The sequence below is a fragment of the Lynx rufus genome, unplaced genomic scaffold (assembly GCF_022079265.1).
Source record: "Lynx rufus isolate CCGP_SWC_20201006 ecotype Redwood Valley unplaced genomic scaffold, mLynRuf1.p SCAF_34, whole genome shotgun sequence".
Lineage (NCBI taxonomy): Eukaryota > Metazoa > Chordata > Mammalia > Carnivora > Felidae > Lynx > Lynx rufus.
Genome location: NW_025814850.1, coordinates 153,955 through 170,338, shown reverse-complemented (window position 1 = coordinate 170,338; position 16,384 = coordinate 153,955). Strand labels below are relative to the sequence as shown.

General features: G+C 41.7%; 1 pseudogene; it reads right to left on the bottom strand.

Annotated features, from left to right (window-relative positions):
* Window positions 1–10,003: 10,003 nt before the first annotated feature.
* LOC124522199 (keratin-associated protein 9-4-like) overlaps window positions 10,004–16,384 on the bottom strand; it is a 59,333-nt pseudogene continuing 52,952 nt past the window's right edge.

The following is a 16,384-nucleotide window of genomic DNA, read 5'->3' as shown; positions in this document are numbered from 1 at the left end:
GACGCTTAACCGACTGCGCCACCCAGGCGCCCCGTGAAGTCATCTTAAAAAGAAGGATATCTTTGGGGCACCTGGGTGGCTCAGTTGGTTAAGCCTCTGACTTTGGCTCAGGTCATGATCTCACAGTTCGTGAGTTTGAGCCTTGTGTTGTGCTCTGTGCTGACTGCTCGGAGCCTGGAGCCTGCTTTGGATTCTGTGTCTCCCTCTCTCTCTGCTCCTCCCCTGCTTGTGTGCTCTCTCTCTCTCTTGCTCTCTCTCAAAAATAAATAAACATTAAAAAAATTTTTTAAAAGAAGGATATCTTCAAAGTCTGGGCAACTGATTCAGATCTGACTGAAGATGTAAGAAATATGAAGCTTAACTGAGGGTGTTGGTGAACCATGGAAACTCAAGGGTTAGGACAAACACTGAAGCAAACACTGGCAGTGTGCCACCAAGCACTGTTCAAAGGGAGATGGAGAGTTCGTCTGGGACTGTGAATTTTGTAAAAATTGTAAAAATTTTATAAAAATTTGATGGAGGCATCGAATGCCATCTGACATTTAGTTCCTTTAATTTCTGTACTGATTCCTTGCTCATGGGGTGGTTGAGAAATTCCTGTTACAGTTAATTCTCTGTAAGTTCATAAATAGGCGTCCTTGCTTTATGGGCTTTGCTAACATGAGTCTGCTCCAAGAGGTGGCTTCACTCATAGGATGTAAACAAGTCCAGGTCTTAGAGACTGCAAGGCTCAAGGCAGGTCCCTGATAGCTAACTTTGTCAAGGCTACGAATTCTACCCTGAATGCCTTTCGGAAAACAGCCTCCAAAGGAATGCCTATTATCACAGAGCGTGTTTTCTTTAAAGCATTGTGGACCTCAGAGAAGGACAACATGTTAGTGAGCAATCAATTAAATAATGATGGGGCAAGGCAGAGAGTGTTTAGGGACCTCAAAGAATCTTCGGCATGGGAGGAATCCTGATAAACTTGCTGCCAAGTGGTTGTCAGTTCCCATGCTTGAATGTCTGGTAATAAAACATTCATAAACCCAGGGTGGTCCATCCCATCCTTGGGAAGTTCTTTTAGAGAGTGTCTCCACATTTTACGTTATGTTCACTTTGGCTCTCTGCACTTTTCCCGCATAGGAAGCATCTGTGACTGCACAATCAGAATAGCATTTCTGAGCACTTCCCCACCCTTATTAGCTCTGCTCTCTATTTCAGTGCCTTGTGCCAGGAAATCACGTTCCTTTTCCTCTAAACATGGCAATTATCTTTCTGCTCTGTAGAATGTAGTTTCAGTCAGCTACACATTTCCCTGACTGGTTATCACATATTTTAAGATAGTCCTTCTGTAGCACGTTTATCATCATTAACTTTGCCCACCAGATCCTCCTTCTTGTTAAAAATCAAGTTCAGAGTGGTTTATCTGGATGCTTAAGCATTTTCTATTCTGTTTTAGTTACACTGAGATCCCTCTTGCAATCCCCAGAGATTTGGATGTACCTTCATCCCTTTTCCTTGTATCCCTTTTCCTAGCCATTTTGTGATCTGAATATTCAAGGCATCATCAATTTTCTGTGTCTGGCCAGGCAGGCTATCACATGCCCACATAACGAGAACCCATCTATGCATCTCTCCTATGTTCATCCATAGTTTCTCCACTACAGAAGAAGACAGGAGAGGCTGAGCCATGAGGATTTAAATCAGGTAGATGAGTATTCACATCATTAGTGTTCTGTAGGCTTTTGGGAAAATTACTTAATATATTCCAACTATCTTTCATTGTCTTTGGCATATACATTGTTGGGGAGTTCCTGTCGTGCCTGAATTCTTCTTTCAATATCACTCCTTCTGTCCTACATTGTAAATTGATTCATGAGTTCCATATGGAATTTTTCTCTTTCCCTTCCTGACTGGGTTGGCCAGACACAATCCTGCATACGTATAGACCTCTCAACCCATTCTTCCTATATCCTTCATGGCAAAGACTCATCAATCCTACTTCTGGTGTATAAATTTCATCTCCTGTTTGTATTCCATTAGAAGCACAGTGAGGGTGAGGACCTGGAATGTCTTGTTCACTTCTGTAGTTCCAGGACCTGACACAGCACTTAACACAAAGTAAATACTAAGTAACTCTTGTTTGTTGAAATAAATATCTAGATGTAACTCCATGGCAATGTGTGAAAGTACCAAGCAATTTGTTTTCATGTTCAAGGCTTCATAGGCCATGTTCTCTCCCCAGCCTGGTGGGGAGAGAGTATAGGCACACAGTGAGTTTGGCACGTTAACCTTAAAAATAAAACTGTCAGGGGCGCCTGGGTGGCGCAGTCGGTTAAGCGTCCGACTTCAGCCAGGTCACGATCTCGCGGTCCGTGAGTTCGAGCCCCGCGTCAGGCTCTGGGCTGATGGCTCGGAGCCTGGAGCCTGTTTCCGATTCTGTGTCTCCCTCTCTCTCTGCCCCTCCCCTGTTCATGCTCTGTCTCTCTCTGTCCCAAAAATAAATAAACGTTGAAAAAAAAAATTAAAAAAAAAATAAAACTGTCAGAGGAAGTTCAGTCGGTTAAGCTTCTGACTTTTGGTTGTGGCTCAGGTCATGATCTCCCTGGTTGTGAGTTCGAGCCCTGCGTTGGGGTCCATGCTAGCAACGTGGGACCTTCTTGGGATTCTCTATCTCCTCTTTCTTCCCCTCCCCAACTTGCGCTGTCTCTGTCTGTCTCAAAATACATAAATAAACTTAAAAAAATACTGTCAGTTATCTTACCAGCAAAAATGAGTCTATTCAGATATAGCAAAATTGTAATTTGGGACAAGTAAGCTAGGGCAAAACCATAGCCAAGTCCTGAGAAGAAAGAGGGAAGTTGGGAGGGCTGTTGTAAACAAAAAGGCAAACATTAGAGCAAACTGGGAGCTTTAAGTACAGTGGCTTTTCATTGGCTGAACCGTGATGGTCTCTCATTGGCTGGACTCTTGCTGTGGGAGGTAGGAAAACCTTTCTTCCTCCTGCTGGGGTAGTAAAGTAGCTAAAGTATGGATTTGCAAGGTACTTGCAAGATATGTCTCTTCCCTTATGGGGTTTGCAATTGATGGAAAGTGGTAGAACTCCCCTCTATGGCCTCCTGACTTGATTTTACTTACTTTACTTTACTTTACTTTACTTTACTCTACTTTACTTTACCTTACCTTACCTAACCTTACGTAATTATAATTCCAGCATAGTTAACATACAGCGTTATATTAATTTGAAGCATACAATATAGCAATTCAACAATTCCAGACATCACCTATTGTTCATCAGGACAAGTGCACTCCTTAAGCCCCATCACCTAGTTCACCTATTCCCCCACCTCAGGTAACCATCAATTTGTTCTCTACAGTTGAGTCTATTTCTTGGTTTGTGTCTTTCTTTTTTTTTCCTTTGCTCATTTTTTGTTTGTTTCTTAAATTCTATATATGAATGAAATCATATGAATTTGTCTTTCTCTGATTGCCTTATTTCACTTAGCATTATATTCTCTCGTTCCATCCATGTTGTTGCAAATGGCAACATTTCATTCTTTTTTATGGCTGAATTATATTCCATTATATATACATACCACATCTTCTTTATCCATTCATCTGTCAATGGACACTTGGGCGGCTTCCATATCTTGGCTATTGTAAATAATACTGCTATAAACAAAAGCATGCATGTATCCCTTTGAATTAGTATTTTGGGGGTAAATACCCAGTAGTGCAACTATTGGATCATGAGGTAGTTCTATTTTTAACTTTTTGAGGAAATTCCATAGTGTTTTTCACAGTGGCTGGACCAGTTTGCATTCCCACCAACAGTGCAGGAGGATTCCTTTTTCTCCACATCCTTAACAACATCAGTTGTTTCTTGTGTTGTTGATTTTAGCCATTCTGACAGGTGTGAGGTGAAATCTCACTGTGGTTTTGGTTTGCATTTTCCTGATGATGAATGACGTTGAGCATCTTTTCATGTGCTCTTGACTTCATTTTATTTTTTTAAAGTTTATTTATTTATTTTGAGAGAGACAGAGACAGTGTGAGTGGGGAAGGGGCAGAAAGTGAGGGAGAGAGAGAGAATTCTAGGCAGGCTCTGCACTCTCAGTGCAAAGCCCAACACAGGGCTCGAACTCACGAAACCGTGAGATCATGACCTGAGCCAAAACCATGAGTTGGACGCTTAACCAACTGAGCCACCTAGGCACCCCGTTGTTGACTTCATTTTAAACAAGGTTTCCTTATATTGATTTTCACAGGTACAAACAGCCCAGTGTTTGAGGCCAGGTAAACCACTGGCAAGTGGTGCCTCTTTGAGCAAGTTAGTTCATCTCTCAGCCTCTGTTTCCTCATCTATAAAGTGCGGATAATTAAAACTTGCTGGGTTATGAACCAGAAATGATGAGAAATATCAAGTCTAATATTTGTAGTCATTCAGTGAATGACAACACCTCGGCTCATCCCTCCCCTAAAGTCATGCATGAGGGAAACCAGCCCTTAGCAAGTTGGATAACCTGGTAGCCTCTTCCAAGAATCCCTTTGCAGTGGTAGGTCTCACAAGACCTAACCAGAAGGAGATGGCTCTGGCCACAACTATTCTTTTCCTCCCAGAGCCAATATTAGGTCTTCTTCCAGCAAATATCTGGCTGTCTCTTCATTGTTCAGTTCTTTTTCAGAAAGTCTGGCTTCTACTCTGGAGAACTACACCCATCATGGATGATGGCTTCCTTTTTTCTTCAGCAAATCCTGCTTTCTGCTAACACTCTGATATTGAATCTCTTCAGCTTCATCTCTCGCCTCACCAAATCCAGAGACAGGTTGGATCAGAGGGTTATACACCCATTGCTCAGTTACTTCAATTCCTAGGATTCTACAGACGTATAACCTCCTTAGAATGCTTTGATCAGGAAGTTAAATTGATGTAGAGTTTGGAGGCACTGAAAATGTACCTTGAGTGCTTTGCAGAGTTTTTTTTAGTCTAAAGTAGCATAACTAGTTACCCCCCCAAACTTAATGGTACAAACAACTGCTTATTGTCTTCATAAATTGTGCAGATCAGAAATTCAGACTGTGATGCTTCGTGATGTCTGGGGCCTCAGCTAGAAGATTCAGGGGCACCTGGTTGGCTCAGTGAGTTAAGCATTTGACTCTTGATGTCGGCTCATGTCATGGTCTCACAGTTGTGACATTGAGCCCTGCATCAGGTTCTGGGCTGACAGCAGGGAGCCTGCTTGGGATTTTGTCTCTCACTCTGTCTCTCTCTCTCTTCCTCTCTCTCTCTCAAAAAAAAAACCCCACATTTTTTCTTTTAAAAGAAGACTCAAAGTCTGGGGGCTAGAAACATCTGAAAGCTTGCTCATTCATCTGTGTGGCAGTTTGTGCTGGCTGTCAGCTGGGGGAGGAGGGAGCTGAGTTTTTCCTCCATGTGTTCTCTTTCCTTATAGCATGGTAGCTGGCTCCCCCCAGGGCGAGCTTCCTCAAAGAGGCAGATAGCCAGGACAAAATGACATCCTAACGATTTAGCCAGGAAGTTACATACCATCCTTCTTCTATCCTCTCTTTATCAGAACAATCACAACCCTTGCTGAGATTCACAGGGAGAATCTGATAAGTCTCTGGAGAGTCAGGGGGACTGTAGCTACTGTTGTGGTCGATTTTGGAAAATACAAACTGTGACACCAGTGAATGAGACCAAGCAAGACAGCCATTTCCATGACATAGAAGAAAAAAACATTTTTAGGTGAGCGTCCTTCTTAATGTCCTAGGAATAGTGCCAGGAACTAAATACCGAATACTAAAAATACTTGGTGGAGATGAATTGGCCAGTGGCAGACCAGAACTCTGAGATAACGAAAGGCTCACTTCATTTACCCTAGTCCTTAAAACCAACTACCATTGTTCCTAGGTTTGTGGGAAGTGGAGTTGGAAACTGCTGTTTTAGGAAGATAAATGACCTGCATATAGAAGATGTTTTATTTCTATCAGGAGACAAGAAACTAAAATTGTACACCTTCCCAAACCTCAGTCACCACAGTTATTTCTACTTGCAGTAAAATCTAAATAAAATATCCTGAGTCAGGAGTCAGACCATCTAGCTATGAGACCTAATTCTGTCAATTACTAGCTGTATGACATAAGGCAAGTGACTTCCCACTTGTACCATGGAAATGATGGTTCTTGCTTTGCCCAGCTTTGTGGGGTTACTGTGAGATTAGAAGCAATAATATGAAATGCGATACACATGCAGGGACCTTTAAAGGAATAGCCGTATAAAACAAAATCCCAGTGTATGGTCTACAACAGTAAAGACTTTAGGAAGATGATTTTACGTGATCATGAAAGAGAGGAGCTGGGCACAGGAATGAGTGTCTTGATGTAACAGGGTTGATACCGATCATTTGTAAAGATTGATCAGTTGCAGAAACTTAAGAGAACAGTTCAAAGAATTTGCTTTTTATGATTCTTACAGGAAAAGGGGATGAGCCATTTTCCAAGGCTGAGATCATGATTTTACATCAAGGATATGTGAAGCAGACCAGCAGCTGGCAGACGCATCCACAGGAAATACCGAAGGAAAAAATCAAAACGAAGCAGGCTGCATTCCACTAAGAAGGCTCACGATTTAACAAGATTATTAATAGAATGTTTGGTTGTCAACAAAGCTGAGGGAGTGAGTTTATTGGCAAGTTTGATTGACAGGTCCATCATTTAGTAGAAAAAGCCACTTGGTTTCCCTAAGTGGCTGGTACAAATTAGTGTCACCTACATCCACACCTCCACCCCCTCCACAACGTGCAAGAGATTCTGTGGATTCACATCCTTTCTACTTCTTGGGATTGACGTAGATTATTTTAAATTGTTTTCCAATATAGTGGTGTAAGTTGGAAATCTTGTTGAGGTTTTGATTTGTATTTTTTAAAAAAATTTTTTAATGTTTTTATTTATTTTTGAGACAGAGACAGAGCATGAGCATGGGAGGGGCAGAGAGAGGGGGAGACACAGAATCTGAAGCAGACTCCAGGCTCTGAGCTGTCAGCACAGAGCCCCACACGGGGCTCGAACTCACAGACTGTGAGATCGTGACCTGAGCTGAAGTCGGACGTTTAACCGACTGAACCACCCAGGTGTCCCTTGATTTATATTTCTTGATCACTTACACTTTTGATTTTTTTTCATGTTTATTGACTATTTGCATTTTCTCTAATATAAAATTCCTGTCTACTTCTTTTACCCAATTTTATTAAAAAAATTTTATTACCCAATTTTCTATGAGGTTGTTTATGTGTACCAGTTTGTGGGAGTTATTTACAGGTTCTTGAGACTGATCCTTTGTCCCTTGTATGTATTGTGAATATTTTCTCCCAGTCAATACCCTGAGGGACAAAAGAACTGAGCTCATTCAGCCCCAGAGTCATGAGAAATAGTAAACAATTGTTGTTCCTCAGTAGTAGTTTGTAACATGGCAACAGATAATTAAAATAATTTTATTTTGTTGCCATTTGCAGCAATGTGGATGGAACTGGAGGGTATTTTGCTAACTGAAATAAGCCAGGCAGAAAAAGACACATACCATATGTTTTCACTCATATGTAGATCCTGAAAAACTTAACAGAAGACCATGGGGGAGGGGAAGCGGGGGGGAAATAAGGTTACAGAGAGGGAGGGAAGCAAACCATCAGAGACTCTTAAGGACTGAGAACAAACTAAGGGTAGATGGGGGGTGGGGCAGAGGGGAAAGTGGGTGATGGGCAGGGAGGAGGGTACTTACTGGGTGTTGTATGGAAATCAATTTGACAATGAATTATATCAAAAAAATAAAAATCCGTTCTATCTATATTTTATGCCAAAATTTTCCTTACATACCATTTTTATTTTTTTGTTGTTTTTTTTGGTTGTTCGTTTTTTAGCTGATCAATCTTCCCACAGTTTTATTTATTTTGTTCACCTTTTAAAGACCAAACTTTTGGGGCACCTGTGGCTCAGTTGGTTAAGCGTCCGACAAGAGCTCTGAGATGATTTTGGCTCAGGCCATGATCTCACGATCCGTGAGTTCGAACCCTGTGTCCAGCTCTGCACTGTCAGTCCTTGGGATTCTCTCTCTCTCCCTCTCTTTCTGTCCTTCCCCTCACCCCCCTCTAAATAAATAAATAAACTAAAAAAAAACTTAAAAAAAAGACCAAACTTTCAGCTTTATTGGACTTCATTATTTTTGTTTTCTTTTCTGTTTTATTAATTTCCACTCTTTTTTTTTTTAAGTATTTAATTTCTTCTATGTAGTTTGGGGACAATTCTATTGCTTTCCTTTAGCTTCTTAAGATAGGCCATTTAACTCTAATTTTAAGGTTTCCTCTCCTCTAATATAAAGATTTAAACATACAAATTAGAATCAAAACACTGCTTTTATTGCATCCCATGAGTTTTGATGTCATGTTTTATTATTATCTAGTTTTATACATTTAGACAATTCTTCTTCTTATAGAAGAATAATCCACTCTTGAGTTTTTACCATTTATCCACTCTCTGTCCCCATTTTACCTCTGTCTGAAACAAGTAAGAAGGGTTGCTACTGGCATCTAGTGGGTAGAGTCCAGCATGTGGCTAAACATGCTTCAGAGCTCAAAGCAGTACCTCCACTCTGCCAACAAATAATTATCTGGCCCAAAATGTCAATAGTGCCAAGGTTTAGGAACACTAATTGAGACCAACATACAAAAGTAATTAACAAATATTGTTACCTTGATTTATCTCTGTCCCCTGTTATGAATCAGGCATCTCTTCAGAGAATACCAGATAAAACTCAAGCATGGTGCTTTGTAGAGATTGTGGATGGCTCAAAGGTAAAATTCCCATGGTGTGGTTAGCTCAATTCCCAGTGCTGTGTCCATGTTCTGGATATGAGGAAAAATGGAATGGAAGTTTAGAGGTCCATGAAATATGGCTGAGGCTATGGTTTTACCTGATCTCTTTTCTATGTTCTACACTACATGTGGCCAGATGAAAAAGACCATGCCAGAATGCCATTCCCTGACATCAAACAACAGGGATCTGTACATAGGCCTTAGGCTTCAGTATGCTGGCACACTGCCAGCAATATAATGGATGCTTAAACATGTCGGATGGCTCTTAAAACCTGCCTACTGCCCTTACATGTACAAGTGGTCATTGAGCTTTGGGGAATAGGTGGGAAAATACATTTGTGAACAGAAAAATCATTTGCACACAGAAAGGTTTATTTTCAGTAATATACACGCCATACAAGACAAACGTCTTTCCAATGCACAGACCACTGTTTTTCTTGTACATTGCAAATGTAAGACCCTGGAGCTAGAATTAGAGGCTATAGCCCTTGACCAAATCCTGTCCATAACTAGCCAAATGGCCATTACTCATCTGTAAAAGGGAGGTGATCTTTCTAGTTCTGCCAGTTTAGAGGTCATCGTCAGGCTTAGCATAGAAAATACTTGTGAAATGAACTATTAATGCTTGGCATTAAAATAAATGGGTTACAAAAAGCAAAATCATAATATAGGCTGGAAGATAGCAAAGACTTTATTAGAAAGGAACCAGAAAAGCTTTCCCACATCTGGGAAGACAATGCAGAGTAATTATGAAAGGTGGAAGCAAGAAAGAAGAAGAATAAGTATATAAAAATGATTATAATGAAATAGTAAACAAGGAAGAAACAAAAAAAAATCATAAATTTGTGCTTTGTGATATTGAGAGGGAAAGTGGTGATCATTTTGCAAGGCTGCCACAATGACTGTAGGTCAAGGAGAAAGAATGCCTACAGCTATCAGAGATAAACAGCAAATAAAGACGAAGGCTATAAGACTGAAGTTCTTTGCAGCAACATGCATACTAGCAGAGCCTTTTAATCACGAGTATGACTAATAAAGGTGGTGGCAGCATGCTGGATGCCAATGAAGCCTGGTAGTAGACTTTGGGACAGTAATTGGAGAACTGATGATTGAGAGAACTTTGGTCTCTGTCACACAATGATTTAGTATGTGGATCAACAGTAGAAAGGCTGGCAGCAGCTGGACACACAGCAAGTGTGGAAGCAGGTGGTCCTACAGCAGGTAGTGTGGCAATGAGTTGGGCAGCAGCAGGGCTGGCAGCAGCTGGGCTGGCAACAGTTGGACCCACAGCCACGGGGGTCTGACAGCAGGTGGTCCTCCAGCAGGTGGTTTGACAGAAAATTGGGCCGCAGCAAGACTGGCAGCTGCTGGACCCACAGTAGCTCTACCCACTACAGGTTTGTCCACAGCTGTTGGGCCCACAGCTGGGCTGGCAGCAGGTGGTTTGACAGCAAGTTGGGTGGCAGCAAGGCTGGCAGCAGCTGGACCCACAGCCACTGGGCTAATGGCACGTGGGGTGGAAGCAAGTGATCTGGCAGCAAGGGGAGCAGCACGAGTGGGTCATGGTGTCAGGAGTGAAGAGTGGGCTTCTTCTGAGGGGTGAGTTTCTCAGATTCTGGTGCCTCTTCCTGTTCTGGGGATTTTATGCACTGGACCCCAAAGTTTGGACCAATGGGAAGGACTTTCTTTGTTGGTATTTACATGGTGTTCCATAGTCACTGGGGGCTTGTAGAAGAGGAAGTTCCACAATTTCAAGAATATTTAGAAAATAAATATTTAATGTGTTTCCTATTTGAGAATAACTCATATAAACATTTTTAGATTAAAGGCAAGTGGCCACATCAGCAGTGTCATTCTTCTTCAGTCATCATCAGTCATGTATTCAAGTTCTTGCTGGGCTGGGTAGGGTCAGAGCAGCGGTCCCTCCCCAGCTTTGTTTCTTAGGTTGCATGTAGACTGGGAGTATCCCTGGAGTAGGGGAGCAGGATGCTGATATGTTCATAGGGATGAATTAAATTCATGCCTGAGCCCAAATCTCTTTCCCCCCAAAGCCTGATTCAAGACTCTCACAGGCATATCTGTCTCTTGTAGCACCCTACCCCACTTGTATATCCCAGTTCAACCAATGACCCTTGGGTAGAGGATGTTTGGGATCATCTCTTCCATATGGCAAGGCAGAACCAAGGCAGGTGAGTAGAAGCAGCAGCAATACACTTGGACTAAGCAAGCATCAGTCAATGTACATCCTTGTTGACCAGTACTCCTGATTTACCTAAGACTGAAGGCTTTTGCAGGATATAGGACTTTCAGTGGTATAACTGGGGCAGTATGGGCAAACCAGGGTGAGTTGGATGATTCTAGTCCTAATCTTACTAACTAGCCTAGTCAGTGACTTAATGTGGCTGACTACAACTTTATTGTGCTGAATTGTTTTTAATTTTTAATTCTTTTGTTTCCTTCCTCCCTCTCCCTGTCTCTCATTCTTCATTTCTTCCTTTTTATGCTATGTCTGTCTCTCTCTTTCTCTGTCTTTTCTTCCCTTTCCCCTCCTTTGTTCATTCACTCATTCATTTGTTTGTTCGTTCATTCATTCCTTCCTTCCCTCCTTCCTTCCTCCCTTTCAGTACCTCTTGCTCTTCCTCTTCTGCTTTCTCCTCAGTCTTATTTTTCTTCTAGATACTGTGTCTGTCCACCAATCTGATGAACAAAATATTGGAGTGACTGGTGAAAACCATAGATTGTCAATGATATCTTGAATATGCCTGCCATATGTCATAGTGGTAAGTGTGTTAGATCTGCATCTCTATGCCTAAGGGCTGTTTTCATGCAACAGCAGAATGTCATGCTTCCTATACATACCACATTGAGAGAAATGCTCAACAAATGATTCTGGAGAGTTGGTTTATAAAGACTCTAGCTCTCTCATTGCTATTAGGAGAATCCCAATGTGTGTATGCATTACATCATCTCTGATATATTTTTCAGGTTTAAGGTTCACTTGCAAACTGTGACACTGGCCTTAAAGTGCTCCCTCCCTGTGTCACTTCCCCACACTCCTACCAGTGTGATCTGTCTTCCCCAGAGTAGCTTGCTAGAGAAACCAAACTATGACATTACTTTACCCTTCTCAGTCCTGATTTCCTCATCTCCACAATTGGGAACCTTAATACCTATGTTGAAAATTTCCTCAAGAATTAAAGATACTACCAATTTAATGCAATCCCAATCAAAATACCAACAGCGTATTTTTCATAGAACTAGAACAAATAATTCTAATTTGTATGGAACCACAAGAGATCCCAAATAGCTAAAGTTATTTGAAAAAGGAAAGCAAAGCTGGAGTTATCACAGTTCAAGACAAAGCCATAATAATCAAAACAGTTTGGAACTGGCACAAAAATAGACACACAGACCAGTGGAATAGAATAGAAAACCCAGAAATAAACCAAGAATTATATGGTCAATTAGTCTCTGACAAAGGAGGCAAAAATATGCAATGGGACAAAGACAGTCTCTTTAACAAATGGTGTTGGGAAAACTGGATAGCTACAGGCAAAAGAATGAAACTAGACCACTTTCTTACACCATACACAAAAATAAATTCTAAATGGATTAAAGACCTAAGTGTGAGACCTGAAAGCATAAAAATTCTGGAAAACAGCACAGGCAGTAATGTCTCTGATACTGATAATAGCAAATTTTTTCTAGATAGGTCTCCTGAGGCCAGGGAAATAAAGCAAAAGTAATCTATCAGGACTACATCAAAATAAAAAGTGTCTGCATAGCCAAGGAAACAATCAACAAAACTAAAAGGCAACCTACGAAATGGGAGAATTTGTAACCGACATATCTGAAAAGGGTCAGTATCCAAATTATGTAAAGAACGTACACAACTCAACACCTCCAAAAAAGTAACCCAATTAAATAATGGACAGAAGACATGAACAGACATTTCTCCAAAGAAGACTTATAGATGGCCAACAGACACATGAAAAGATACTCAACGTGACTCATCATCAAGGAAATGAAATTCGAAATTATAAGATATAGCACCTCACACCTGTCACAAAGGCTACAACCAACAACAGAAAAACAACAGCTGTTGGTGAGGATGTGGAGAAAGGGAACTCTCCTGTACTACTGGTGGCTCCATTGTGGAAAACAGTATGGAGTTTCCTCAGAAAGTTAAAGACAGAACTACCTTATGATCCAGTAATTGCACTACTGGGTATTTACCTCTAAAATAGAAAAACACTAATTCAAAGGGATACATGCAACCTTATGTTTGTAGCGGCATTATTTACAATAGCCAGTATATGGAAGCAGCCCAAGTGTCCACTGATAGACAAATGGATAAAGAAGATGTGGTATATATCTACAATGGAATACAATTCAGCCATAAAAATGAATGAAGTCTTACATTTGTAACGACATGGATGGAACTAGAGAGTATAATGCTAAATGAAATAAGTCAGTCAGAGAAAGACAAATACCATATGGTTTCACTCATGTGGAATTTAAAAAAGTAAATGAAAGAGCAAAGGAAAAGAGAGACAGACTCTTTAACTAGAGAGAACAAACCGATGGTTACCAGAGGAGACAGTGGTGGGGGAATGGTTGAAATAGGTGACGAGGATTAAGGAGTGCATTTGTGATGAGCATTGGGTGCTGTATGGAAATGATGAATCACTATATTGTACACCTGAAATGAATTTGACATGGTAGATCAACGATATTGGAATTAAAATAAAAACTTAATAAAAGGAAAGATTTAAAGATAATGTACATGAAGCATTTGGTCAATACCTAGCAAGTAGTAGGACCATGGGTCATGTCAGTTCTTCATCCTGTCACACAGATACCCAGCTCTTAAGAATCAGAGGTAGGCAAGTTTAGTCTTGGCAGTCTCTCCAGAGCATCCCAGATACGTAGGCGTCAACGTTGGCAAGTGCCCTGGACATGAGCCTTCACAGCTCATCAGAGGTCCTTCCACTGATCCCAGAATGTGACCCAAGGCTTAATTCTCCTTTTCCTCTCAGAGCCTAAATCGAGCCTCACACCCCTGAGTGCTGAGGCAGCACCATTAGTTCAGGACCAGAAGCGCCAGCCTTCTGTCTATCACAACTCCTATGAATGTCCACCTTGTTTTCTCTTTTTCTTCCTCACATTCTTCTCACCACCCTGGAACAGGCATCTTTATTTCCCTCAAATGCTTCATAGTTCCTTCACAAAATAATGGATAGTGTTTGTTCTATAGATGGTTCAGAGCTCATGGATTACTTGAAGTCATACATGCCCATTGCACAGACTCTCAGTCCCTGACATTGTCCTTCCTTAATTGTCTTGGTAATATTTTGATCACAATAACAAATTGCCTTACAGTTGGGGAGCATAATATGTTTGGCATAAAATTGTCTGATACCTTTTAACTCTGCCATTAGGTCCTGAGGACTAGGAGGCCAAACAAGAATGTGATTTCCACAACCCAAACAAAAGTGTGTTCAGCCATGTCTGTGGCTCATGAGGACACCGCATGCTCACCTGTATCTGATGCAGAGGAGTGCTGAGGGGCTGGATGGAGCCCAAGGCAGCAAAAAGATCCAAGATCTCTAAAGGGAAGGTCCCACTGCCCCCACATGAGGCTGCTGATGGCTGAACTGTAGGATACTAATGTCTACAACTTTGTCCCAGATGTCACCTGCATATACTGGAGAATATTACTTCTGTGGTCAAAGAAGACACTCAGATGAACATCTTGCTGGTGCTCAGTCCCAGGATGTTTTCTAACTTGTCTGGAGAGATGAATGTAAGTGCCCTTCATCAAGGCAGGAGACACAGTCTGGGATCTGAGTCTGTCCATGTCAGGTACATGACATTCCACTGTGAAATTTCCTTATCTGAAAATGGAGACAATAATTAGTGGAGGACTGTGCGAGGCTCCAAATAGATACTGCATGTGATATGCAACCTGTGTATAAATCCTTACATTGAGAATGCTGTACAAGGAAACAAAGATCATATGGGATTCAGAATGGTACAGAATTTCTTAAGAAATATAGATGAGATCCTTTATATCTAGGGAGACCTTCAAAGTGATCGTGCAAAGAAGAAAGCAGGATACAAGGACCGTGAGTACACTGAGAAAGAAAACATAATTTGAAGACTCACAGTAGTTGCAGACACCTATGTATGAATCCTGAGGATTTCTTTCTCTATGTTACTGATAGGGAGAGGGTGAAGACCTTGACTGTGGAGTTAAGGCAGAGATCATGACTCGGTATCAGGATGCATGAAGTTAGCATATGACTCATAAGATGATGGAAGAAGAGAATCAGGGAGAAGTGGTCCACACTTCATCAAACTGATTCATAAGCTCGTAGACAGGCAGATAAGAGAAATGTTGGCGATTGCATGCTGACTTTCAACAATGATTGGCAGTGACTTTGTTTTCCAAATGGCAAACCATGTTGCGTGGAGATGGTGGTTCTTGGCAAGGCAATCAGCAGCAGGAAGGATGGCAGCAGCTGGACACACAGCAAGGGCGGCAGCAGGTGGTTCTACAGCAGGTGGTGTGGTAGCAAGTTGGGTGGTAGCATGACTGGCAGCAGGTAGACCCACCGCAAATTTGTCCACAGCCGCTGGACCCACAGCATGTGGTCTGGCAGCAGGAAGTCACACATGTTGGCTGGCAGCAGGTGATCCGGCAGCAGGTGGTCCTGCAGCACATAGGCTGGCAGCAAGAGGGGAAACATGAGTGGGTCATGGTGTCAGCGGTGGAGGATGGGCAGGTCCTGTGCAGAGGTGAGGTTTTCAGATTTTGGTGCCTCCTCCTGATCCGGGGCTTTTATGTGTTGGACCGCCGAAGTTTAGACCAATGGGTGGGACTTTCCTTGTTGGTGTTTACATTGTTTTCCATAGTCACTGGGGGCTTGTAGAAGAAGACATTCCATAAATGATAGGAATCTTTAGAAAATAGGTGTTAAATGTGTTTCCTATTTGAGAATAACTCATAGAAACATTTTCAGATTAAAGGAAATTTGTCACATCAGCAGCATCGTTCTTGCTTCAATGATCATCAGATCATGTATTCATTTCCAGTTTGGGTAGTGACAGAGCAGTGATCCCTCCCCAGCTTTGGTCCTTAGGTTGTATGTGGATTAGGAGTATTCCTGGGGAGAGGAACATGATGCTGATATGTTCATGGGGACACATTTAGTAGATGCGTGAGCCCAGGTCTGTTTCCCCACAAAAGCCTGATTCAAGACTCCCACAGGCATATCCGTCTCTTGTAGTAACTCAGTTCAACCAAGGACCTTTGGGTAGAGATGTCCGGTATCATCTCTTTCACATGGCAAGGCATAACCAAAGCAGGTGGGTAGAAACAGCAGCAGTACACTGGGACTAAGCAAGCATCAGTCAATGTACATCCTTGTTCACCAGTAGTGCTGATTTGCCTAGGATTGAGTGCTTTCTCAGGATGTAGGACTTTCAGGGGTGTAACTGGGGCAGTATGGACGAACCAGTGTGAGTTGGGT